The following is a 26,396-nucleotide window of genomic DNA, read 5'->3' as shown; positions in this document are numbered from 1 at the left end:
TGAAAAGAAGATTCAGCACACAGAAAGAAAAAGAGGGGTCAAAATTAATAGTTGTTTTGGCAAATGTGAAAAGTTGTGAAAAGGAAAAGCAATTGAGAAGTAAATGCGTGGTGAAAGGAAGTGAGGAAAAGCACGTTATTTTCTTATGTGATTAACTGTGGCCTCTCTATTCACTTGGAAATTTTGTGAAACTTTCAAAAAAAAATGTTCCCAAGTCATGTTAAGTGCTTGCAAAGGACTTAGAATAACGTAAAATAAAAAGCCCTTTCCTTCATGATTAATGCTAAATACAAAAAGTCACATCAAACCTCTCAGGAATTTTTTTCCTCATGGAATGAGTAGTGCATTCCATTGGAAAATGTGCTCTACTCAGAATGTCAAAATGGACTTTTTAGATGTTTTCAAGCTGCCAAGATAAAGATGTCCTCATAAGTGTAGGCAAATGTCTGGGAACTGCATTTGGCAAAGAGGTGCTGTAATAGAAACACAAGCATAATTGAGACATTTAAGCTGCCCCAGTGCAAGAAATGTTCTCTGTACATCTGTGCTTCCTGGAACCTTAAACACCAGAGGCTTCACTTTCATTTGCCTAATACCATGTGCCTGTTTGTAATGATGTGTAAGAACTATACTGTTAATCTTTCCAATGTCAATTTCACAGAGAGTGGTCATCACAACTTCATTACATTTCTCTAGGTAAATCCACTTGGCAGGAAAATCCTACATTAAATAGACGCCGTGAGCAGGAACTGCACTTAGCTAATAGACTCTTTAGAGGAAAATACCACAGCATCTCCCCTGCAGGCATGTTTCTCTACCACACAAACACATGTGATTGAACCAAAGGACCTGAGTGAGGCTCTGTTCTGTTTCTTCACAAAACAGCTGTGGTTGAATAGGAACACTCAGGGTCATCTTGTCCAACTGTCTTCCTCAAGCACGTACACCTAGAGCCAGGTACCCAGACCCATGTCCCGATGTCTTTCGAGTACCTCCAAGGAGGGAGACTCCACAGCCTCTGTAGGTAACCAACAAGTGCTCAGGCACTTGCAAAGTGTTTCCTGAGGTTTAAACTGAACCTTCTGTGCTTCAGGTTATGCCCACATCCATGCCCAGAGGCGTAATTAAAATGGAAAGTTGATCAAATGTTGGGGGAAATCATAGAAAATTCTATCATTTGAACTGAAATGGTATTTAGACAACAGTCACAATTATCAGGAAAACCACTAATTCAAAAGCTGCAGTGACAGCATACTAGATTGTTTGAAGAACTCCACTTTTTTTTTTTTTTTTTTTTTGCATCAATAAAACAAGTATTTTGCTTTCTACCTAACTACTGGAGTCCAACATGTAAGATTCCTACATGTCACATGTACTGCCATCAGCAGTGGAAGTGCTGTCCTGCCTCAGTTAACACTCATCAATCCGGGTCTGCATCACTGAAATCACACGTCTGACTTCAAATATGTTGAACTAAACAGAACCACTCACTCACCTAAAATCCTCTAGGAACCAATGATAAGAAACTGATATTATTATTTTCTTTTTAAATATTAAAATGACTGGGATTTTTTTTTAGAGGGGCAGGGTGTGTTTGTTTGTTTTTCTGGTCAGATTCCAATCTGCTTTACTAACATTTCCCCTGCAATATAATTGCATTCAATACTTCCATTAGTTTTTCCACTGAATTAGGGTACACTGCTGTGTCCCACCAAACCACTGTTATTTTCTACCTGCAGAGGATATATTTCTGGTGGAGGGTGAGATCATAAACTCAACAATAGGTTTGCTTTGTCAGAAGAAGTTCTTGGTCTATAAGGTTTTCTTACATAGACATATGTATATATACACATATATTACATATCACCAGTTGCCATTCTACCCATTTTAAAGCATTCAGGATTTTCTAAATTTAGTCTGCCCTTTAAAATAATTTTAAGTGATTAAATTTATACACCTCACACAAATGTGACTGAGACATCTTACAGCATAAGTGTGTCAGTTTATTTTCTGTCTCCTGTTTCAGTGACATCTTAGAACAAAGCTCTCTTTGTTATACAAGAAAGCTTTTGAGAAATAGAAAATGGAAATGCGTAGAAGAATTTAACTAGCTGACACTAACCTGGCAACCAACATGCATCAACACAAGCACTCAGCCTGACACACTTATTTGCTGTCAGTCACATAAATAAATTGGAATTTTCTTGCACTTGTGTTTGCACAAAGCTTTTTATTAATGCTACTAGCCATTCTTTCACTTGGGGTTTGAAAGACAGAATGATGCAGTGAGACATGATCGCTTCATATCACGTGAATCAGTTGGCAGCAACCTTGGGCCCAGATACTATGTGAAAGAGGATAGATGTTAGCTCATGGAGTCACTTGTTGCATTTTATCCATGAAAACTGTGAACGAATGCCTGAATACAGGTAATTCCTCGGGTTTTACTTAGGAGCTATCACCAGTGAATAGTTCAGCTTTGCCTCCACTGAAATGGAGAACAGAACATCAACAGTAGAATTATGTGAATTCTAATCAAGGTGTTTTCGTAAACTATGGGAAAAAAAATACTGTATGGGCACAAGTGCACCTGCATCTCTGAGTGCATTACCACTCAAATAAGTGCAAAAGTTGACCATGAATTATTCAGCAGTTTTATGTAAAGGGAAGATTATCAGAATGTAAATGTTGGACTGATTTCGTTATGGACTCTGATAGTCTTTCCTGTAAAGTTCTTTCAAAGGCACACAAGACAGCACTACTCAACACCAAAATTAACTCCTAATTCTTGTTGTAGATTCAGTGAGAACATGGCTTGATATCTGAAGTTTCTTCTACAGATATTGTCACTGTTAATCAGTTTTATAATAATCAATTCGCTCATCCAGGGCTCATTGTAATGCTGAGATTTCCAAAGGTACCTCAGGTTCTCTTGACAAACCTAGCAACACATCACTTCTGCCTCAGTTGAGCATCTACAACCTAAACTTTTCCCTCTCCAAACAAAAATAATACAATCAGCTCCCTTAAAAACCTCCTGAAGCAACAGCAGGAAAGATTGAGATATTACGTCTTCCTTCTAGCAGAAGCTGGTCTGAATGATATGAGTTTGGAAACTGGCAAAAGAGGCTAATGAATCTAGGTATCAATTATTTGCATAAGCAATCCAACAATAACATTTACTGCACAAGAAACTAAGCTACTGTCTCCTCTGACTATATCTGCCCACTGTTTCTTACTGGAAAGGTCTAAGAACCCATTAGGATGAAGTTGTCAATCCTATTTACAGAGCACCAGCCTGCAAAGTCCACTATGAACTACAAAGGCTAGAGGACAGGTTCCCGTTTTCCTCCTTGATGATCCAGCTTATTAAAAGAAACAAAAGAACCCAGTCTGTGAATTCACGTAGGCCGCAAATAAGGCAGTTACAGAAATCGGAAGTTTTGTTCAATTAAATGAACTTCTACTTATTCAGTCTCATGAGCTAATGCATTTCAGCTGTTCTCATTAATTGTCCCATCACAAGCTCCTCTGTGGGAGCCTTGCAATGCTGTTTGGAAATACATCTGGAATTTATATCAGTAAGATAAAATACTTTGTCCTTCAAGACCACCAAAAAAAACTTAATACGGACCAGATGTGAGGGAAGCCTGATTTTCATCCTCTCCAGGGATGGGACATCCACCCACCACTATCTGGGCAAACTGTTCCAGTGCTTCACTACCTTTATTGTAAAAACTTAGTTCTTATATCCAATCTAAATCTCCTCTCCTTTAGTTTGAAACCATTTCCCCTTTTCTTATCACAACAGACTCTGCTAAAATGTCTGTTTCCTTCTTTCTTACAGCCCACCTTTAGACTGATAGGGAGGTTCAACAATTACTACCATACCACCAACATCCTCCCCCGATGTTGTGGTCCAACATAATAAAATAGGCGTCAAGGCAACCCTCGTAATATTGGTGTTAAACATAGGTATGAATTGCAATTATAAACAACAATGCAGAGGAATTTCCTAGATGTTACTTGGAGACATCTTATATTCTTACCTCATGATTTTTTTTTTTTTATTATTATTATTATTATTTTTTTTTACAGTGGCAGAGCAGTCCTATTATTATATTCTGGGAGAAATACGCTCTATGTCTGCTTCAGGAAGTCTTCTGTTTGATTCTATTTTGACTGTTGCTGATTTTCCTAGCTGTTGGCCAGCTACTCTGCTTTTCCCTTGCATGGATGCAGCAAATCTTTACAAATAAGTTTGGTCACAGTTGTCAGACCTGCAAAGAAAGCAGACAGGGAAGTATATTAAAAATCCAGTGGTATAAGCATAAATGCACTTAATCTTTGGACTGATTGAAATAAAATGGGTAATATTACATACAGGTTGCAAATTCTTTTAGACCTGAATGTCATCTGTTCATTTCACATAGATATGAGATTCTGTATGCTTTTATTTCTAATGCTAAAGATCACTTGATTCCTCAAAACTTTGTTTTGAGCAAAGGCATTGCCACTGTGTACCATATTTTGGGGTGGACTACATAGAATCTATATCTTTTGCAGTGTATTTTCTTAGTTCTCTTTAATGGAATCATTATATCGGACTTAGCAACAGGGTAGGCTGTATCACCAAAAGCTCAATACTTTATTTACACACTGAATGGAGTAGAAATGACCAAAGCACATGGGTTGTAAACAATTGATTTGCCCATTCTCACTGGTAAACTCTGGCCCCACTGAAAGTAAATGAAAACCATAAGCGTTTATTTAATTAAAGATGTCTTAAAATTCCCTAAGCCTTTGCACATTTCAAAAATCTTTACCCTTATCCTAATAAAAGCAATATGTTTTATATGACATTCCTCAACTTATCTATCTATAATTACTATTACAATGTTATAGGTATGTATTACAGTAAATTCATAAATGAAGAGATATCAGCATGCAAGAGCCTTGATGTACACACATTATTCCAATAACAGCTAATGAAAGTTGCTTCCTCAAACTAGGGATAAAACAGCAAAACAGACTCCTGGTTCTGAGAGATTTTTGTCTACAGTAAACCACAAGATAGTTATGTGCACAAACAGGTTCAGGCTTTACTAGACAGTTATTCATAGCAATTCTTAAACGTGGCAGGGAAACAGTTTGTTGATAAAACCAGTTAGTTCTGAGGCAATTTCAAATAATAATATTAAAATAATAAAGACTATGAATACTCATTGCTTTATAAAAATTTGCAGTAAGCAGAGCGATTTCCCAATATTTTTAATACCTACTAGACACAATATGAATTCCCATATAATTTAATTTTTATGAATGAATCATTTGTAAATTGAATACAATGGACTGCCTTTTTCCTTTATAAAAGTAATGCAGTCAAACCAAATCATCACCTACAGGGAGTGATATTGATAATATTATTAGGCCTGTGTTTTTTATTACATTTATTGCATTCAAGCTGAGATCAAGAGGTTAACTCCCAACTTGTTCCCCAGTCATTCATAATTTTAGCCTATTGACTGAGCTATAGATCAAGGCAGCCATTTCCTTCTGGCTAGGAAGAAAAGAGTCTTGCTTATTTCCTCATCATTGATTAATTCCAAGTGAAATTAATGTTTAATAGCTACATTGTTCCAGTACTTGTATATTTTGACCTTCCAGTTGAAATAAACATGTATTTCAATGCCATTATCAATATCATTCTCTTGAAGAATCTTCCAGTATCCAAGGAGAAAAAAATAGAAAAAAAATGCCTCTATTTGCTAAAAAATTATCTTTTTTAATCTTTACAAAAGCAGCTTTTATGCCTATGTAAATAGAGCTTTATTCATAAAGAATTTAGAAATTCCCATTGGTAAGAGAATGAAATGACACTTCCACATACAAATAAGTTATACAAATAATAATGAAGTTTATGTAGTAGTTCAAATTTCAGTATTAATGCATACCCAAACCAGAAGTAGATATAAACTTCTTTAGCACCTCCAAATCTCAAATAAAATGAAACAGGAGAGCTTCAGTATCCATCCTCAAAATTCTACATAGCACCAACATTTAGAACTAGCATTGCTCTTCAGCAGCTGGAACCATTGCTTCCTCTAATGCTTGATGAAAACAGCTGAAATCTCTCACAGGTGGGACTGTGATGCTAATGTCTTATGCTGCCAATGAGAGTCTGCCTGTGGTTCGGAAAGAAGTATGTGCAATGACTTTGGAAGTTATCTAAAGACACACGAAACACTAGGATTTCCAAAAGTGACTTTAGATTTAAAACTCAAGATGTCTTGAGAAGATAGAAGTGAGACAGTAGTGTACCATATTTGACAAGAAAAGGTTTGTTCTTAATCACAGGATGCACCAGTCTTCCAGAAGTGAATCATACAGAGGGGAATACACCAAAAGCTGCAGCAATGTAAACCAGGTTCTATGGATTTCTGAAATGATTATAGCAGCTAAGAAGAAACCTGTCTCCCTGTCTCTTCAGCTAGCCCAATACTGAAAGCACAGGTGGAAGCTGGAAAAGAAGCAAGTAAAATGTAGTGATGAATCTGTTCCCTCTTGAAGCACTGAACTAAGTTTACCAGCACACTTCACATCTCTCCCTAACTGCCATTACTTCCTCTCAAAGTTTGGAAGCAGTCACCTTGGGTGGGAATAAGACCAGCCTTGCAGTCAGAGCAGAACGAAACATATTTCCAAGCTAGCAGAAATAAAGGTCCATTACTGTAGATGTGACTTTGGTCATTCCCTTTGTCTTACAGGAACTGGGCAAAAACAAACACAAGCATCCCTAAAAAACAATTAGAAAAAGCACTTCTTCTGAATTTCCACCCAGTCAAGTTTCCAGGTAAAGGTACATCATCTTCAAGATGTTTTCCTTCTGTGAATGAAACATAAATCTTTCACTCCTGATACATCACCATAATCTTAAGATCCAATGTGATTGTTCTCATATTACAGATGGAAAATGATGCATAGCTACTGTGATTGACTTTGCCAAGGTCAGGGAATGATTTAGAGGCAGACCTCAAAATAGCAAAATCCAAGTCCTGTTGTAACCACTAGTCAAAACTTCCTCCATCATACTATTGCCTCTGGGAGAAAAGAAGATTTGAGGATGTAGGGAGAGGATACATATGAATTCTTTAGTTAAAGGTGATGAAATCAAGTAAAACACTTTACTCACACTGCTCTACAGTGGTTAGAAAACCTGCCGTGCTTCTCTAGCTGTAATCATCATCTAGTATTTATTTCAGGCAGTATCTCGCAGTGTCTTCCGTCACCTTTCCACTGACAAAGCCTTTATTTCTTATTATTACATTACTTATAATGTGCATTGCCAACCCACTCAGCATGCTTCTTAATTAATTACAACTTGTAAAATGTTTCTGGCAGCAGAGACAAAGAACTCTCCCGCTACTAACAAGAGATTAGCAATCTCTTTCATTAGCAATTGTAAAGAATATTCTATTATTATTAATTAACTTTTCATTACTGTTGTTATTATTATTTAACAGCAAGCTACATGCACGGGAAGTTTAAGACATCAGGGCTTATGTTTTCATAGCGAGTTCTGAGATAAGAGGATTTCAGTGAAGGGTGAAAATCCCTATATTTAATTCTATCTACTTAGATACGTAGATGTATTCCTCACAGGACTCTCTGAGCACTTAACAACCACACATTCTGTGAAGAGCACTTTATCAGGTACCAATAGCTCCTTTCATTTCCAGAAATTTTATGTCACTCACAGAGGCAGAGACACAGACCTACTTTATAGTTTGTTTGCTTTATCTGTAAACTATTTGTTGTTTGACAAATTCCAACACAAGCTTCCATTTTTCTGTATTTTGTCACCTTTCGGTCCTGTAAAAGGGAAGGCTGGACTTCAAAAGAGATTTCAGAGAAGAGATCAAGTCGTCTCTTATTCTTACTACATAACAATGTCACTGAGGACAGATTTACAATGGTATTTTTTTTAGTGACAGGAAAGTTTTTAGATCCAAATCAGCTCTGTGGTCCAGTTACCAATGAAGCTTTCAGGTATAACAAACAGAATGATATAGAGGCAGGAAGTGACTGGGTTAGGATTACAGTGACATAAACTGGTGTTAAAAGTAAAGAAAATGGATTGAGAGTGCTTCTTCCTTTGTGAACGGCAGCTTGCCTGAGTTGCTTTAGAAGACTGGGACATTTTTAAATACCTATCCTTTTGGCTTCAGTATATTCTTAAGTGTTTTTACATGTAATGACACAAGGAATTCATTTTAAGCCATCTTATCTCAGTGCCCAGAATGAGCCTTAACTTATTACCTTCTGCTTTTTTACCTTCTCTGTCATGAGAAGAAACTCATTACAGCAGGCAGACCACACTGGCATGGCTGGGATGATTCTTGTCCTCTTCTATTTCTCCCAGTATTTTTATTAGCATTTACTAGCCTTGCCAAAGCAGTTTAATTAAAATTTGAGGATCTAGAATATTGGCATTACCTGAAATCACCCAGACCTACGTCAATTTAGAAGCAGAAATAAATTCCATCAGTTTCTCTCTTCTATGGGGTTGGTGAGCTGTGGTTGAGGTATGAGGCAGAAAGCAAACACAGTAACCATTTTGTTCATCCCAGCTAAATTTCCTCGTATGAGCTCAAAACACAGATGCAGATATAAAAACCTTTACAATATAGAAATGTTCTGCAACTTACAAAAGAAAAAATAGCCTTCTTTGTCAGAATAACAACAGGTAGTAGCCATCCACAGGGTCTGTATGAAATTGTAATTCACTCTCAGGGCTGATCACAGCCATTTCTGAACTAAGTACCGTCTTCAAACAAGTTCTAGGGAGAGAACTGCAACCTTGCATGTGTAGTAAGAGGCCATCCATTACTCTGGTGTCAAAGGTTTCCCAGAGCTCTACTCAGCTGCAAAATTCCCTTCCACTCCTCAACAAAAACAGAACAAGGCATATTTTTTTAGTATTATGACACTGGATTCTACAAATTCTCACCACAATTAGTCCCTGTTTTCATAAATTCCTCTACTGAACCCTAAAGCAACAGGGTTTATTAGAAGTATTTACATATTTACAGAGCTGGATACAGACATAACAGGGATACTTTGCCTGTATAGTTTGCTGGTTGGACACAACATTTCTGATCTGGAAACTGTACATTCACCCACAGCAAAAGAGATACAGGCTTTATCTACATCTAGAAACATATGGAGTCTAGAATAGGAAAACTCTCAGTGTGACTATTGGCTGTTTTTATCCATTCTGCAGTAATAATAGAAATTTCAAACTGAATTTCCAGTAAACATAAGAAAATAAAAATGTAATTATACAGGGCAAAATTTAATCTAGATTATAACACACTGTATTGATTTGAAATGTCTGACAAAACTGAATTCAACCTGAATGTGCAGTCAAGCTTTCTGCTATGGCCACAGCATCCCTCAAATTGGTTATAATAATGTTTCTAGCTAGTCTTACTATTTCCCTAACAATATTTCGATCCTTCTCCTCCACATAGAGATGTATTTCATTTGGCTTTTGATTGTTTTTGCTTTTAGGAGGAAAATCTTGAACAAATTCATTTTAAAGTATTTTCACTTCTGAGCTTCTCTCAGATGGGAGATATCACTGTTATTCGAATAAGAATCCCTCCCTTTTTCATCCACCTGCCACCTGTATTCAGAAGTATGACATCTTACTGCTCCGCAAGATGGAAGTATATAGAGAAATTACACTTCCAGTAGCTTTTAAAAAATATTAGATAGCATGATAAATCCCATACTGCCTTTAAAAGAACATTTGGTAGAATATTAACAAATAGCCACACAATCTAATTTCTGATATATATATCTTTTCATTATTCTTTTGGAAAAACTGAAACACAGACCATTACAGTGTCTTGCCTGAAGAGAAAAAGCATGTCCAAGGGATTGGAATAACCTGTAATCTAGTTTCTAAGTTTTGACCTTCAGCATCAGCAACTTCCTTCTCTGTAATTTCACCAAAATTCTATGAAATGTTATATTTCATACAGTGTTAATTGATGAAGCTTTAAGTGTTGAGATGGAAATCATGATGTTTAGTGATGAGATGGAAATCGTGATGTTTAGCACACAGTGAAGTTTCTTAAATGGCTATTAATAGGAAGTTATTTATGATGATGATGATTTTGGATCCAACAGTTATTGTTGCAATCATCAGAATCTTTTTTCAAAGTATGGAATCTGAGATAAAGATCTCAAACAGACACACAGGAGAGAGAGTGAGAACAGTGTGATAGAAACAACTGTAAGAGAAATAAAACACTGTGGATACATGAGCTATATTGGATCTAATCCCAGGGTAGCTGTCTTTGGAAAAGACTGTTCATTTGTTTATTCACGAGGTTTAGATTTGATCATCTATCTTCGAATTCATGGGAGTAAGTATGAGAGCAGACACTGTGATGCAGAATAATTTTCTAAGCAGAAATCCATATTAACGACAGCTTATTAATTTTATGCTATACACAAAGCACTTAGGAAAAGACAGTTTGTAATTTCTGCAATAACAGTGAAGGCACATCCAATCCATCTCATTACTCCTCCTAGTTAAGGGTAATTCATGCAAAATAATGGGTCAATCTGGCACACATGAGCATCTTAGTGAGGATCTCAGCATAAGAGTTACCAAGAGACTCCAGGAAATTTCTGGAAGAGAGGCTCCCTCACAGAATAAGCATTCTCCACTGTTTAAAAGAAGGAAAGAAGAAAGAAAAGAGTAGCTGGAAAAATCTTACCTCTGTAAAGATGTACATGGAAAAACTGAGATGTTTTCTCAGTTTAATTCTCTCATAAAACACTATTTCTCTGGTATCTTAGGTAGATTTTAAATGCAGTGTCATCTGCCTACTATGGGATCATTTTTGCTTTCTGTTTCATTTCATCAAAATCATATTAATTTGTATGCAGCAATAACTCAATGAATACACTCTGTTACTGAAAGAAACCTATCTGCTTTCCATGAGAGAAGTGAGACGCTAGCAGGGAAAGAAAAAGTAGGACAAATTCTGGTAGCACTAGGAACCCAAGACTCAGTGGACAGAATGACCTGTAAAAATCCCTTCCCACTCAAACAGTTCTATGATTCTGTGATCTTGGAGTAGGACAGTGGACAAATACCTCACCATCTGCTGTGGGAGATGCAGATGTTACCTGTCACAGCACACACTCTTCAGAAACATTTCCAGTCACTCAACAGCCTGGTCTCAGGAAAGACATAAGTCTCTCCTCAGTTTTACCATCATCTGCAAAAATGGAATGGTAACACCTGCTCACCACATACTGAATATTTGCTTCACTTTAAGATTTCATTAATCAGTTAATGGCTACAAAGCATACAGGAGATGTTTACAAATATTCACAGCAATTCAGAGGCGTAAATTAGTGTTTGCTAATAGAATTTTCTCACTGTGCAACACTTCGCTTACCGAAGTCTATCATGTGATGCTATTACATCTGATAATTGAGTCAGTCTCACCAGGAGTGTTTGAGTTTTTTGGAAAAGCTTCTCTGGGAGTCATTTCATGCTGATATGTTGTTTTGAATGTTGCTGTTGAGGTATTTTTTAATCTTTACTTTTTTTCTTACATAGATCTTAAGTCACTTAGTGAAGTCTGTTTTAACTTAAAGGAAATATTAGCCTGGTCTTCAGATTTTCTGCTTTCAAGTTTTCCTGGCATCAGAAACCTAAATCAAGAAAATACTTTGTCACATGCATAATTTCCTTCTGTTCCTACCTTAGGAACTGAAAGCAAACAAAAAGAGATGATTAATGCTGTTTATTTTTTATTCAGTCCAACTGTATTTGGTAATGGATGCATTAGAACATGACTATTACCTCTTTTTCCTGCAAGACTAACGAAACTGATCATTGAAGCATTCTAATCTTCTCTTTATGCAGGAAAGAAATAAGTGTAATTAATCCTTACAATTAGCAGCAGCTTCCTCGGTGGAGATTGAGGAATTCTTAAAATTTTTAGAATTATCCTTCAGTTTTCAAGAACAACAGGATGAAGCAACTAAAAGCTTCTTACTATGGAAGGCATTTGAACCTCAGTTCAAATGAAGGTTCAGAGGCTTTTTTTTTTTCAATTTCTTCATTTTTCTTATGCATGCATTTAGAAAATGTCTCCTGCATTATGAATGCACAATTCATGAATATTTAGAATGTTTTTGTGGTAAGCCATCAAGACTCTATAGTTCATTAATGAAGAGAAGTAAAGAACACATTAAAAGGGTTCTAAAATCTTAAATTAGTTAAGTCATGTTCCTATAATGCAAAGTGTTTTGTGACACTACAAGCTTAAGGTGCCACTGTTCTCATGTTAAAACTCACCTTCTGGTCAGCTGAGTTGATGCAGTTTTCTTCAGGGACCTCACTGTGAATCAGAGAGAGGAGCACATCTGTCTTTCTCCAGAAAAGAAAATGAAACAGTTTATACATTTTTTGAAAGTCAGAGGATCTCCCCATTCTGCTTCATTATATTGCTCTTCAAACTGTTGTTTTGGTTCAAGTAAGAGTGAATAGACAGTGCTAGTAGCAAATACTTTGTCATACTGAACTATGGGCTAGATCTTCTTGGATAATCCAGTTTTAAAAAACTTGCCTTAGAGAATTCAGAGAATCTTTAATAATCTCCAAGACAAAGAAATGATTCTTACTGATTCCAGTGTCAGACAATATTCTAATTAGAATATTTAGAATATTTATACAATATAAAATTGGTTTACTTTTCCTCTGCATAAAAACACCTAAAATAGTATAACCTATTATCACAATTCAATTGCAAATATCATGGTATTCAGCCTTCAGTAGCTCTAGATACTTACATTTTAGTGGAATAGATTTTTATCTATCTTCTATCCCTGAATTACACAACCAGTCTTCAATTTTCTGGGGGAAACAAACAGAAAAACAAAAACAAACAAGTCAACCAACTAACAAAACCTTGGAAACAAAAAGCAGAATGCACTTAGAAAGAACCCAAATATATATTCAACAAATATGTTCTGAGGAAGTTGAAGTTTAGAGGGATAGATGATGCCTACGGTTTGTGATGGATAGATTCAATATCTTGGAACATTTCAAAGTTGGCAATGTTATGCTAGAGACACCAAAGCTCCTAGTGGTTGGCAGCAGCTCAGAATATCACATAAGGTCAAAATACCGCTTTGCAGACCTTCTGCAATTATGTCTTCTGCAGCTCTGCAACACACAGGGCCTATTCTAACCTTGATTCTACCTTCATTTTCTCTCCCTATCCTACCATGAATTATTTCATTCCTCTACTGACAAAATGTGTTTTCTATTCTTTTTTTTTTTTTTTTAAATTCTTTCTATTCGTTATGAATTACGTATGTCATGGCAGCAGAAACCCCTTTCCTCTAGTCACATGACTGTAGACATCAAAAATCATATGTTCCAGATAGATAATGTACCTACATTGTTTTGCATGAAAATATCAATTGTACTTCAGGGATATAATACAATCTGCTCAACAGTTTGAAGCCAAAAGACCTTGTTTCCAGGTATTCAGTGCCCATTTCACCAATTACCTCCTGCCTCTTTTGTTGTTTATGTTTATTGTCTTCATCTGTCTAAATTACAGGTGTGGCTATAACGAAAATCCTGTCTGGACCCTAGCACAGAATTTATTAACATCTATTAACAACACTTTTCCAAGAAAATCTGATGATACATATATGGGTTGAAATAGTATTGCATGAACACCGTTCAACATATTCAGTGTCCTGGACCCCTCTAAAGCGTCTCAGTGCCTTGATTGTGAGAGTTGCTCTGCGGAGAAGGACCTGGGGGTCCTGGTGGACAACAGGTTGGCCATGAGCCAGCAGGGTGCCCTGGTGGCCAAGAAGGCCAATTCGATCCTGGGGTGCATTAAAAGGAGAGTGGCCACCAGGTCAACGGAGGTGATCCTCCCCCTCTACTCTGCCCTGGTCAGGCCTCACCTGGAGTACTGTATCCAGTTCTTGGCTCCCTGATACAAAAAAGACAGGGATCTCCTGGAGAGAGTCCAGCAAAGGGCCACAAAGATGACAAAGGGCCTAGAGCATCTCCCCTATGAGGAAAGGCTGAGCAAACTAAGACTGTTCAGCCTTGAGAAAAGAAGACTCAGAGGAGATCTTATTAACGGTTATAAATATTTTAAGTGTGGGAGTCAAAGAGACATCCTGGAGTGCATTAAAAACAGCATGGCCAGTAGGTCAAGGGAGGTGATCCTCTCCCTCTACTCTGCCCTAGCGAGGCCACGTTTAGACTACTGTGTTCAGTTCTGGGCTCAAAAAAGTCAGAAATCTCCTAGAAGGAGTCCAGCGGAGGGCCACAAAGATGATTAAGGACCTGGAGCATCTCCTGTATGAGGAAAGGCTGAGTAACCTGGGTCTATTCAGTCTGGGGGAAAGAAGACTGAGAGGGGATCTGATAAATGTTTATAAATATATAAAGGGAGGTGGGAGGCAAATGGATGAGGCCAGGCTCTTCTCAGTGGTGTGTAGTGATAGGACAAGAAGTAATGGATGAAAACTTGAACACAGGAAGTTCCACACAATTATGCAGAATAACTTATTTATAGTAAGAGTGATGGAGCACTGGAACAGGTTGCCCAGAGAGGCTGTGGAGTCTCCTTCTATGGAGATATTCAAGATCTGGCTGGATGCCTACCTGTGCAACCTATTGTAGGGTACCTGCTTTAGCACAGGAGGGTTGGACTTGATATCTTGAGGTCCCTTCCAATCCCTTTGATTCTGTGAAAATAAACACTGCCAGACTGTATGCCCCAGACAAGGCAGCTGAAGTAAAGTAAATATTGATATGAAACCAGAGAAAGAATTTCTTCCAATATCTGTGTTAATCTTCCTCTTTTTCAAGCTATTCAATCACAGTACTGAAGGTTGAAGGGTGCGATCACCCTTTAACCCTCCAGCCCAGCCTCAGCAGGCCAGCATTCTCCTATTGCCCAGATACTCACTGGAAGCTTGTGCTCATTTGATAAACTATACCATGAAATCTGGTTCTCTGGTGACCTAAATCTGTTACTATATTTTCTTGTCTTCCCTTACTTTTACATGCTGTGACTGATCAACTTCAGTATTCAGAGTTTCACACAGAATCAATATCTTTTTATCTGTAAGACATCCCTTTCTATCCCTAAGGTCTGCACTATAATGTGGCTTTGGAAATCATTTACAACTCAGATGGGTTAATATCTCAACAGTCTATTCATTTGTGCCTGCTGGAGTCACAGAGGCACCAAATTGCTGACTACTCAGCACCAGATATTCCGTTCGTGAACTGCACCCTGTTTGCAAGGACTAACACCTAGTCCCCGACCATCCTGACGCGTGCACACACCAATATGGTGAGCGGCAAAATGGCATTTATTGCATCGTTACAAAGTCTTATATATCCTTCCTTATCTCCCTTATCTCTTTGTTCACTTCGTCTATGCCCACAAGCTCTGGGCAGAGGAGGTCCTAGAGCGTCCCAGCCCATACCTTCGGTTGCCGCCTACTACAATTTCCCCCTCCCCATGCCCAAAAAAGCCATGACACCTGTTACAGCGCGTACGCAAGTTCCCCAGACCCTTTCTAATCTATTCCCCAACTACATCTCCTACTGCTTAAACTATAATATTTGCACATTATATAAGTGTGCATTTCATTTTATCTGTCCTAAGGTTTACTACAAGCGTTCTCGTAGCCTATGGTATTCCATGCGCTGATCAAAAGCTTACTCCATCATTCTCTGTAAGCATTGCTGCAAGCATCCCATTAAGCATGGCAAGCAAAATACAATACAAATAAACACTAAGAGTACTACACCAACTACTTTGAGTATCTGGATGACCCACGGTCCAAGTCCGCCAAACAGGTTCTTCAGCCAGTCGCCAAACGGATCATTGTCGACCGTTATCTTCTGAGTATGTTCCTCATCCATGTCAGCTTCTGGTGTATCGACTCGCTGTGATCTGATAAGTTGAAGCAACACATACCTTCCACATCCTGACATCCGTGGCCCTGAGCCAGCAAGAGGAAGTCTATTGCGGCTCTGTTTTGTAACACCGCATGTCTGATGTTGTCCACATCCATGAGCAGTTCGCTCAATACCTCTGTAGTGGCATTAGCCTGCTTGACAGACCAGCATGCCAATCGTTCTATTTCCCACAAGGCTTGTGCCACTGCCACACCAGGCACTAGGAACGAGGCAAAGACCATTTGAAATGGGCCTGTTGGCCAATCCTCCGGCCAATCTGACTTAGAAATGACTGTCACGTCCGCCCCTGAATCAACAAGCGCAATAAAGAAGGTCGACCGGGGCCCAGTATAGCTGGGGGGAAACCCAAGGTAGGACACCGTAACCTTTATGAGGGGCTTATCTTTGGAATGAAGGTTAATGCTGCTGTAACTTCAGGGAGACCTCCTACTGAGGCTCCGCCCACTCCCAACTTCCTGGCCCAAGGGCCCCTCCCCCAGCCGTTTCCCTGCATCTGGGCCTGCCAGCCCTGGCAATACCAGGCGCTGTGCCCCCATTTCCCGCAAAACTAGCATATTATTGGTTCCTTCATCTTGGCCGGGCATTGGGCTTTAATGTGCCCATGATTGCCGCAATGGAAGCACGGACCCACGCCGCGCGTTCCTTGTGTGGGGGTTGGTCCCATGGTCAGTGGAGTCTGCACTGCCCCCTGCATCACAGCTTCCAGGCTCTCCATGCCCTCCTGGATCTGGGACCAATCAGTGAACTGCTCTGGAGGGCCAGTGGCCGCCGCCCCCTGCTCGGTCCCACCCCCTCCAGCTGGCTCTCTGTTAGTTCCCTTATATGGCAGTGTTGTACCACCCCCACTTGCGCAGTCATTGTTTGCGCAGTCACAAGAGCTGTTACAAGAGCCACACCCTCCACCACCCTCATCCGGCAGGGCAGGATACAAGTTCGGGTGGGGGTAGGGAGGTGGGGCCTCCTTCAGGGCAGCTGGGGCAGTCAGATAAGGATTACCCAACGGCCGGGGCGCTGTCTGTTGATCGATCCTCAGCTCGGGCGGCGCCTTGGTGGCAGGAGAACATCCTCGGCCATCTGTAGGGGAAGCGCAAACCCCCCGCACCTCCCCCCTTCCCATTTCCAAACTCCCACCCTGTTCCGCACGACCCGCAAGCCCCACCAATTTTTGTGCCGTATACTGTGCTTCCTTATCCTCCTTTCTGCCTTCAATGCCCCCAGGATGAGTCCCCAGTTTTTTAGCAGATCCTTATCTTTCTTGGGCGAGGACATAGCCCATTGGGAAAGTTTCATAGTAAAAGAATCCCACAACCCATGATCCAGTACCGCCTCCGGGGTTGCCAGGCAACCCTCCTTCTCTAGCCGCGATAACACAGCAGCTATCTCCTTCTTAGAAAGGGCTGATTTACCACAATAATCCTTACAAAACTGAAGCAGTACCTTAATAACTTGCTCCATGGCTGAAGTTCTAAACGCCGAACCGACCTTCTGTGGCGAACTTACTTTGAAACCATAGGCAACTGCGATTCCCGCCTTCCACACGCGGACACTCTCTTCACGCGTGGGCTGGGTGCCAGCCACACCACAACAGGGCGACGCAGTTCCGCGCACGGGGCACCAAATGATGACTACTTAGCACCAGATATTCCATTCGTGAACTGCACCCTGTTTGCAAAGACTAACACCTAGTCCCCGACCATCCTGACGCGTGCACACACCAATATGGTGAGCGGCAAAATGACATTTATTGCATCATTACAAAGTCTTATATATCCTGCCTTATCTCCCTTATCTCTTTGTTCGCTTCGTCTATGCCCACAAGCTCTGGGCAGAGGAGGTCCTAGCGCGTCCCAGCCCGTACCTTCGGTTGCTGCCTACTACACCAAATATCTCTAGGAAGAAGCCAAAAGAGGTGAAGTGAGTCAGCAAGAGATAAGTAGGTCCACAAACTTAAATGTCTTCTTTGTCCTTTTTAACAACAACGACAACAAAAGACTACTTGTATTATGAGGACTAAAAATATATTTTTTTTTCTTCCATGAAATAGAAGAATGGAATTATCCAGTTACAAATTACAAGAAGGGTTTTACATTTAAGCCTCTCTTGTCTCAGAGAATTCTACAATGGGTTTCAAACAAGAACTGTTATTTGGAACCTACACATCAACATCTAAATGATACCAATAGGAGTATTATTATTAAATATTTATTTGTATAATATGCTAATCTGTGAACACTTCTATTATCTTTCCTACAAGCATATACCATTGAGTTTGCTCCAAACAAATTTACAACAGTGTAACTGTAGGTCTGCCTGGAGGTAGATAAGAATAAATCCCAGGAAGTCAGTGTTGAGGTGTCTAAATCACCTTGCCTGTTGTGTTAATGTCAGTTTTCTATAACTTATTGAAGTAGTATTCTTTATCCTTAAATAATGTTGAGCAATTTCTTGTGTGCAATTCACTACTGTATTAAAATATTATTTCCCAAAAAGTAAGTGTGCTACTAATCCATTGAGAATGTTGGAATGCTGTGGAATTAGATTGGGTATTAGCACAAGGAAATAGTGAGGACATTTTAATGAATATGTCAAAGACGTAAAATTTCATTTGCACGTGGCTCTGGTCAAAGCAAAGAAGAAATGGGAAAAACACAGCTCTCATATAACAGTGAAATCACCCTGGAGACTAGATACCCCTTTCTAGAGGAAGGAGTGTCCCTCAGAGATCTGAGGTTTTGCAGAATATATATGACATTCTTCAAAGTTTTTTCTGTACTTTCTGTTCTGATTCTACAAAGAGCTCTGTTGGCTTTTCTAATACTAAAGACATATGATACAGGATAGTCATTTAGTCTGAGGTTCTCATTCAGTAGTAATTACCTCTTTGTAATAATATGTGCACTTCTCTGGGACAAATTTATCCAGAATTTTCTCTCCAGGACTCACTCTCAATTACATATACTCATATACTTAATATATAGACAAGCAGTATGCCTTTGGTAATTGCAAATTATCACATTAAATTATATCACCAAAATTTATTGAGGATTCACATAACACTTTCACTATAGCTTTGCACAAGACTGTTGACATTCTCTTCATGTTTTTTCATTATCTAAATTTTTATTTTCTCAATTAACTTTCTTCCTTCATTTCTATTATTTTCCAACTTGTTTGTTTTATAAATGTTTTTTATTCATTTGTCTGAATAACACCAACTGGTTATAAAAGAACGAGACAAAGCTGGGGAAGTTACATCATCAGATATTTTTGATTTAGCAAGAAAGTGCTTCATTTAATGAGAAACACTTCACTCAGAAAGAGGCAGAAGGACAGACTGCAACACCAGGAGGGAAAAGAGCTGTCACTTATGGTGCAGGAAGTAAGTGAAATGCTTCCCTTGTCCACTGGTAAAGCATTCTGCACTTATGGTTCTGGGATAAACAGAGCCTAATTGCAGACAAATTTGCTCTTACTATGCCCCTAAATTCACTCTGGTTTTGGAGAGTCTGTTCAAGTGGGATCTCATTCCCTAAAATGCTTGAAATAGAGGTACACAAACAGAATTCCTCTGTTAGGTGTACAGATATACTTTGAGAACTCTTTCTAGTTCTGTGTAGGACTCTTTGTATATAGGTATACATGCCTGTAAGAAGACATTTTCTGCCCTCTTCTAAGTGTGTTTTCATAGAGGCAACACAAGCTTCTCTGATGGCCTCAACTATGCCCTATGGTGGGGCTGCTGGAATTGACTGCAATCAGCTTTGTCCAGAATGAGACAGGCCCTGGTACCTTCTTTCACAGAGACTCCCCACAGTCCTAATCCCAGGGCCAAGACATTATATACATAATGTACATATTTTATATATATAAAACATGAGTATTTGTGCATGAATATAACTAACATTTACCCATCCAAACGTTGTACCTCCTTAGAGCTGTTTCACCCATACAGACAAGGAAATAGTAATACCACACAGTCGATCATCAGGCAGACCAGCCCCTCTGAGCACCTATAGCACACAAAGGACTGGCATCCTGGGGAAATGCAGACAAAGACCTGTCATAATCACAAACTTCTAAGGGACTCATTCTCCTCAGTTCACAGCTCTGGTAAATGAAGTTGCTGCCACCATACCTTAAAATCTATTTATTATCTTATGCACATACTTTTCTTTTAAAAGGTGCTGTGGAGATGAAGAGGGTTATTCATGTGTCTTTCTCAGTTAATTTCTTTTTTTCTCCTCATTTTTTCTCAATGCATTTTGATTACTTGCTATTCCTCAAAGGCCAAAATTCGATATGTAAAAATGCTTTTCAAAAGATGAATCAACTTCTAATGTCAAATTCAATAAGCTCAGCTACCACATTCACATCCCATTACTATAGGAAGAGAAAAGGCAATGATGCCCCAAATTTCTACTATTTTCAGAAATGCTCCAAATTGAAAATTAAGGAGAAGTTATTGAAGTGCTTAGAAACCAAACTGATGTTCAGAAAATGGACCACACATAATGATTTTTCCATCCAGTTTGTTTATTCTGAATCCAATAGCCATTAATACACTCTAAACTCCAGGGAAATGAAGGCACAAATGTAGTTATTTTCCTTATCTTGTTTGCAGGAAAAAGCTGAATTTCAAATTATCAGAAAGTAGCATAATTAGTTATTGTGGAGCTAGTACTTCCAACAGCGTTGGTGCATTGTATGGCTGCTGGCATGGCCCACAGTAAATTGTAGGGAGCATTCCTGTCTGGGAATTACCATCTCCATAAGGCAGAGTACATCCTTGGGTTCCTCACAGCTCAGAAGTCTCCAACAGACCCAACCTCATGAGAGCTTCAGCCCTGCAGTTACTTTGCTCTGTGGCTGACAATGACACACCCCAATCGCTGACTGTAATCCCTTACAAGTAAGAGCATCTATTCAATCTCATTACATCCCAGGCAATAAAACAAGGCAAGTAACAAAAGAAAAAGTTCAGGATGAACTGAAATGGATTGTGGGGGGAGAAACTGAATGAAGGAGTTTTGATAAAATGAAGATGAACTAACTTGAAGCTAATACAGTTAATTCTGTTTTATTTCCAGAGTTCAGACATTTGATTTAAAGATTGTTGTTTTTAAAACAACAAGATCTAATTTTGAAAGGAAAGCTCAAGCATTCTTTTTCTTTTCCTCTGTGTTTCCAAAATGAAATTGTTCAGGAAGAATTAAATTCTCTGCTCTTTAGACTATAAAAGATAAGTGCTAAATCCTAAGCTTATAAATGTGCTTATCCCAGGACCAAGAGGATTTGTGAATAAAACAAGTGCTGTCTGCCAAAAAAAAAAAAAAACAACTCCAGTCTTGAGAAATAGACACTTTAGGCACCTAATTTAGAATGTGATGAACTTTTCCGTAGAGTTCTCTATTTCTTTCTTCTGTGCGTATAAAGGGAACCTAGAGCACAGCTTCTCTCAAATGTCCATGCTCCATGAAGATTATCATCTAGTTGGTCCTATCATAGGTCCTCTAAAGTCTGACCATGGATTAGAAAGGTAAAATATACGTAAATAAATAAATATATATATAAAATACATGCCACTCTTCCAAATTGGGTATAAATTGCATTATCCATACTATTTTTTTCTTTTCTAAATGTTTACTAATTGTATTGAGAAACACTAAAATGTTTTTATTCTAGGAATTTATAGGTGTTTCTTATGAAGAAATATACTTAAGTTTTAATGAATTGGTTGCTTTTAAATCTGTCTTACAAAATGCAAATGATACTGTAGTTCACAAAAATAACACAAATGTAGTATATTCATTTCTTGATTATCGCAGTTGTATTTTAAAGGACAGTCCTGCTCTCAATTACATTGGCTTTAATTTGGACTAAAATCCACACATCAATAGCCAAATAGTAAATAACTTACTGTTCAAAAGTATAGATTTCTAAGCAGTAGCAGAATTCATTTTACTTACTGAAATGAAAATAGTAATTTATATCATTTGTGTGATATTTAAATGGTTCTGAAAGACTGGGGAAAGAAATCTGGGAAAGAATATAAAATACTATAATGAGCCTTAATGAACTGTAAAAGAAAGACTATCAGAAATCAACATGCTTGGTATTATTACAACACAGCTGTAGGAAAGGATGATGCTTATTTGCTAACATTTTTAGCCTCTAAATGTTTAGTAGAGGAAGCGTGTAGTATATGTTCCAAGCAGAATTTGGTCCATCATTTTCATTTGAGTAACTTAACAATAGAAAAATATGCAAGAAATAGCAGGTGAAGTTTCTGAAAGCTGGAATTTGTATGTGTGTAGAATACTTTCAAAAGGGAAGTGATAAAATAGCCATTGAGTTGCTAGGGACTGAAACCTGACAGACAAAAGCAGAAAATTAGAACAGAATTGGCATACCGTCTGTCAGTATATGCTGTTATATGCCGTTGTTGAAATTTGTTTATCTGAGTTTAGAGACACTTGCACAGCTGAAACAACTTTGGAAAACTTTTGATAATATGTTGTCATTTTATTTGCTTTAAAAAGTACTACTTTTAAAAAGTACTTTTTATTATATATAGTGTTCTCCATAATTTATATGTACATTGCTTTGTCTTCCTGGTGTCATAAATCCTGTACTATCGTTTTTGGTTCCTAAACAAGTGCAAGTAGACCATGTGCTAGAGTCAGGAGAAACCACTGATATTCTTACCAGATAAGCTAAGGAATTTGGGCTTTGACTTTGGACTTTTTGTGAGTCACTTATTTCCCAAAATAAATCCATTTTATCTCTTACTTCTGACTGCTGATCAGCATTAACTGCAGGCCAAGCAGGACAAAGCCTCCAAGAGGCCATCTTCTGGAAACCAGAAAGGAACATAGTGCACTCATGTGTGGCAGAACACATCCTTCCCAGAAGCAGACATACTTCCTGGAAGTGGAACAGGCAAGAATAGTGAAAGCAGGCTCTGATTGGGTCAGATAAAATAAAAGAATAAATGAAAAATATTTCCTATTTGAAACATGCAGACAATTACTTTGTATGTTTTCAAAATACTATTTTAACATTTTAGACATCATTTCATTAAAATCTCAAATAGATTGAGCTACTTACAGCTCGGGAAATGCTGCCTATATTATTGAACATTTCTGATAGACAAATAGGACACATGAGAATAAATCAAAGTAAAGTGTATTGTCACCCATCTTACCCTTCTCCATTTCTTGTCTCCCATTCCATCTCCTGTTCTTCCCACCCAAGAGTCTCTATTTCCTCACTTTAATACCAGATGTTATATAACACTTTCATCAAAGCAAGACTAAAAGAACCATTACCACTCTTCATTTAATGGTATTTTGAAAAACATTTTCATTCTTCTCTTTTATCTCAGTGCACAGAGAGAAAATAAAGGTAGATCCACTTCAAGAATTATAGACTCATTTGAGTGCAAAGGGACCTCTAAAGTCTGTCTAGTCCAACTTTTCTGCAGTCATCTTCATAGCCATTTTTAATGCATCCTTAAAATTAAGAAGCTTTCGAAAATGGAGAGATAATAAACTTACTTGGCAAACTATTTTGACATTTTCTGCTTACAACTGACTTTTTACAGTAATTTCGTTAAGTTGCTATGCATAATTTATTAAATTTTTACTTTTTTATGTGTGGTGGTTTACATTTTCTGGGTTTGGTTTCCCTGCTTGATACCTTACAGCATCCTGAGTTTAACCAATTTACCAGATGAAGTCATAATCATTGTGAATACATAACTTTGTCATTATTAATCCATCAGTATAATTGTTATCAGTACCTTAGTAATGAGGTTGAGGCATAGAGATACTAATATTAAAACTGTCAAGAAGTTATCAGTGTCCAGTTTGTCAGATCCAGGAATCAGGCTCTTGATATTTATTAAGTACTGATATATAATGTGCCAAGAAAAGAGAAAAGAAGGGGAACAGGAAGAATAAAAGGGAAACAGAAAGGGGGAAAGGGGGAAACAGAGAGACTAGGGCAGGGGAAGAGGAAAAGGCAAGAGGACAGAGTGGGGGAGGACTGGTGGGAAGGGGAGAGGTAATTTTATTGTAATAATTCCATCCTGACCATGATAAGGGTATCTGAAAGACTAAGAAGTGGAAGTGTTGGTAACCTTAATACAGCTAGTGTTACCAATCATACCTCTTGAATCCAGGAATATCCTGAACTATATTTTAAACACGGATTTAGTTGTTAAAAATGCTGACATTTATGAAGTATGTAAATTGATATCTAATTAACTTGCTCCAGCTACCCTGTTAAATGTTAATATATTTAATTGGCACTTATCAGAATTTTAATGTATCAATAAGAATTTAACTATATATTTATTGCCATTGTAATTTTTATTTAATTACATGGACAAATGATTTATCATTTGCATAATTATTCAGCCTTAGTCTGTATTCTCTTAAACAATCAAATTTGTATTGTATCATCTACAGCAACTGATCTTTCTTCATACTATTCTGTACCGTTACCAAGACAGCTGCTAAGACACTAAACCAAAAGCAAAATGGGAAATGAGATTTTTACTGAGCTCAAGTATGCTAGTATGAAAATAGCAATTTCCCAAAGATTGGACATAGTCCTGTAATGTTGATTATTTCACGTAAACAGTCTGAAGAATTAGTGAAGGCAGATATTTAATGGACAGTCTCAAGTGATTGGTGGTGATTAATGCTAAAGCATTGTTAATTCACTTCTTGTGTTTTTATACATTAGAAAGAGATAAAAAGCTGAGTTTCTAATATTCACTGGACACTGTCACGTTTAAAAATGTCCCACATTTGGAGTACTGAAATCAATAAAAAATGACTAAAATAAAAATACTGTTCCTCAAGGAAAAAAAATGAGTAAAGTACATTTTTCCAGCTATTCAGATAGACATGTGCATGTGGTGTAACCATGGTACTTAAAAAAAGTCTCATGGTTAAGGCAAAGTTTTGGAACTTGAATGCACAAGTGATTCCATATAGTCCGAGCACTTCAGAAATCATTTGCCATTGAAAAGTATAGACAACAAAAAGTTGTAATTTCATGCACATGCACACAAAAAGACAGTGTCTGTACAGCAGTATAAATATTTGGCCTTATTTAAAACCAGTATCTCATGATATAGATTCTGGAGTTTATGATTGTTTTAACTATGTATTTCCCTGTACTTTAGGAACAATAGGTGCTTTCACTTACAATGTTCTCTATAAATTGAGTGGACAATATGAAAAACAAACAAAAAAAAAATGCAGAGAGGAGAGTTTGTGAGTGCCTCTTGAGCTTGCCTTTCATGAAAAATAAATAACTTCTGAAATAAATCATAGGATGATGGAATTCTGTAAGAATATTCCTATTTGTTATGCTGGACCATACATTCTAATCACTAAAAGTTTTGAGAAATATATAGATTAGTTGCTCAAGAAGCAAAACGGTATTCTGTGGCTTGCTCCTGTGTGGATTTGTGGGTGTCTAGTAATATTGCTGCCGTGCTGCCCTGCCACATGAATTTTGTCAGGGCCATTGGCAGTATATGTCATAAAGCTGAAATTGTCCAATAAACTCAGAAGTTATTAAACCTGAGAAGAATCTGACAGATGGATACATGGAGATAGAAAGAACCAATCTTTCTGTTCCTGATCATATGTAAATGATCAGAAAATATACTTATCTGTAAAAGAACAATACGTATTTAAGGCATTAACCAGACCAAAATATTTTACAAGGTGACACTGACTGAGGAAATTCTTCTTTATAATGGTATCTTTCTTATTTAGGTTTTTCTTTTCCTGTGTGGCAGAGAAATAGAATGCTAAGTGTTGTAGGCTTTCTTGACAGTTAGTGGACAGAGATCAGCATCTTGGGAGAGTAAGAAACACAGGCAGGGAGTCACCTACCTCCACCCATTAACAATACATGGAAGTAATAACTAATCAACATCCTATTTAAATTTTTACAGCTATGTTCCTAAACGGAAGAAGGAAGAACTCAGACAATAAAGTCTAAAAACCTCAAGATTCACAGCTTCCTAAGAGCTTATTCTACAGATTTTGCTGGTTTTACTGTAATTTTCCAGGTTCTTGGCCCACAGGTCTAGGTAAAAAGTAATTGTTTCACTTCATAAATTTCTTTCAGCTTTCTTTCTAAAATAAAACTACTACAATTCTTGAAAATCTCTTGGAAAACAAGCTACCACTAATCATCAAGTTGCTACATTCTAGCCATCTTGTGGTTACTGTCAAGATTCAGGAGGATTATTGTTAAAGGCTGGCAGAAAGAAGCATTCAAAATTCTGGGAGTTTTCTGAGAC

At 37.9% G+C, this 26,396-nt stretch overlaps 1 long non-coding RNA gene across 50 annotated transcripts in view; it reads right to left on the bottom strand.

Annotated features, from left to right (window-relative positions):
• The window catches only part of LOC110402005, a 316,902-nt gene that overhangs the window by 109,269 nt on the left and 181,237 nt on the right, over nt 1–26,396 (bottom strand). For 40 of the 50 annotated variants that reach the window (XR_002440764.1, XR_002440769.1, XR_002440762.1 and 37 more), the window contains 3 exons: nt 12,886–12,949; nt 12,392–12,463; nt 4,050–4,280 (listed from right to left, as the gene is read on the bottom strand). This is a non-coding gene — a long non-coding RNA (uncharacterized LOC110402005). Of the gene's footprint in view, nt 1–4,049; nt 4,281–11,175; nt 11,301–11,483; nt 11,743–12,391; nt 12,468–12,885; nt 12,950–22,771; nt 22,991–26,396 lie in introns of all 50 variants that reach the window. The other 10 variants (XR_002440771.1, XR_002440775.1, XR_002440792.1 and 7 more) reach the window with 8 other exon arrangements.

This window comes from Numida meleagris, chromosome 6 (assembly GCF_002078875.1).
Source record: "Numida meleagris isolate 19003 breed g44 Domestic line chromosome 6, NumMel1.0, whole genome shotgun sequence".
NCBI lineage: Eukaryota > Metazoa > Chordata > Aves > Galliformes > Numididae > Numida > Numida meleagris.
Note: the sequence above shows the minus strand (reverse complement) of the source record. Positions and strands in the feature narration are given on the sequence as shown.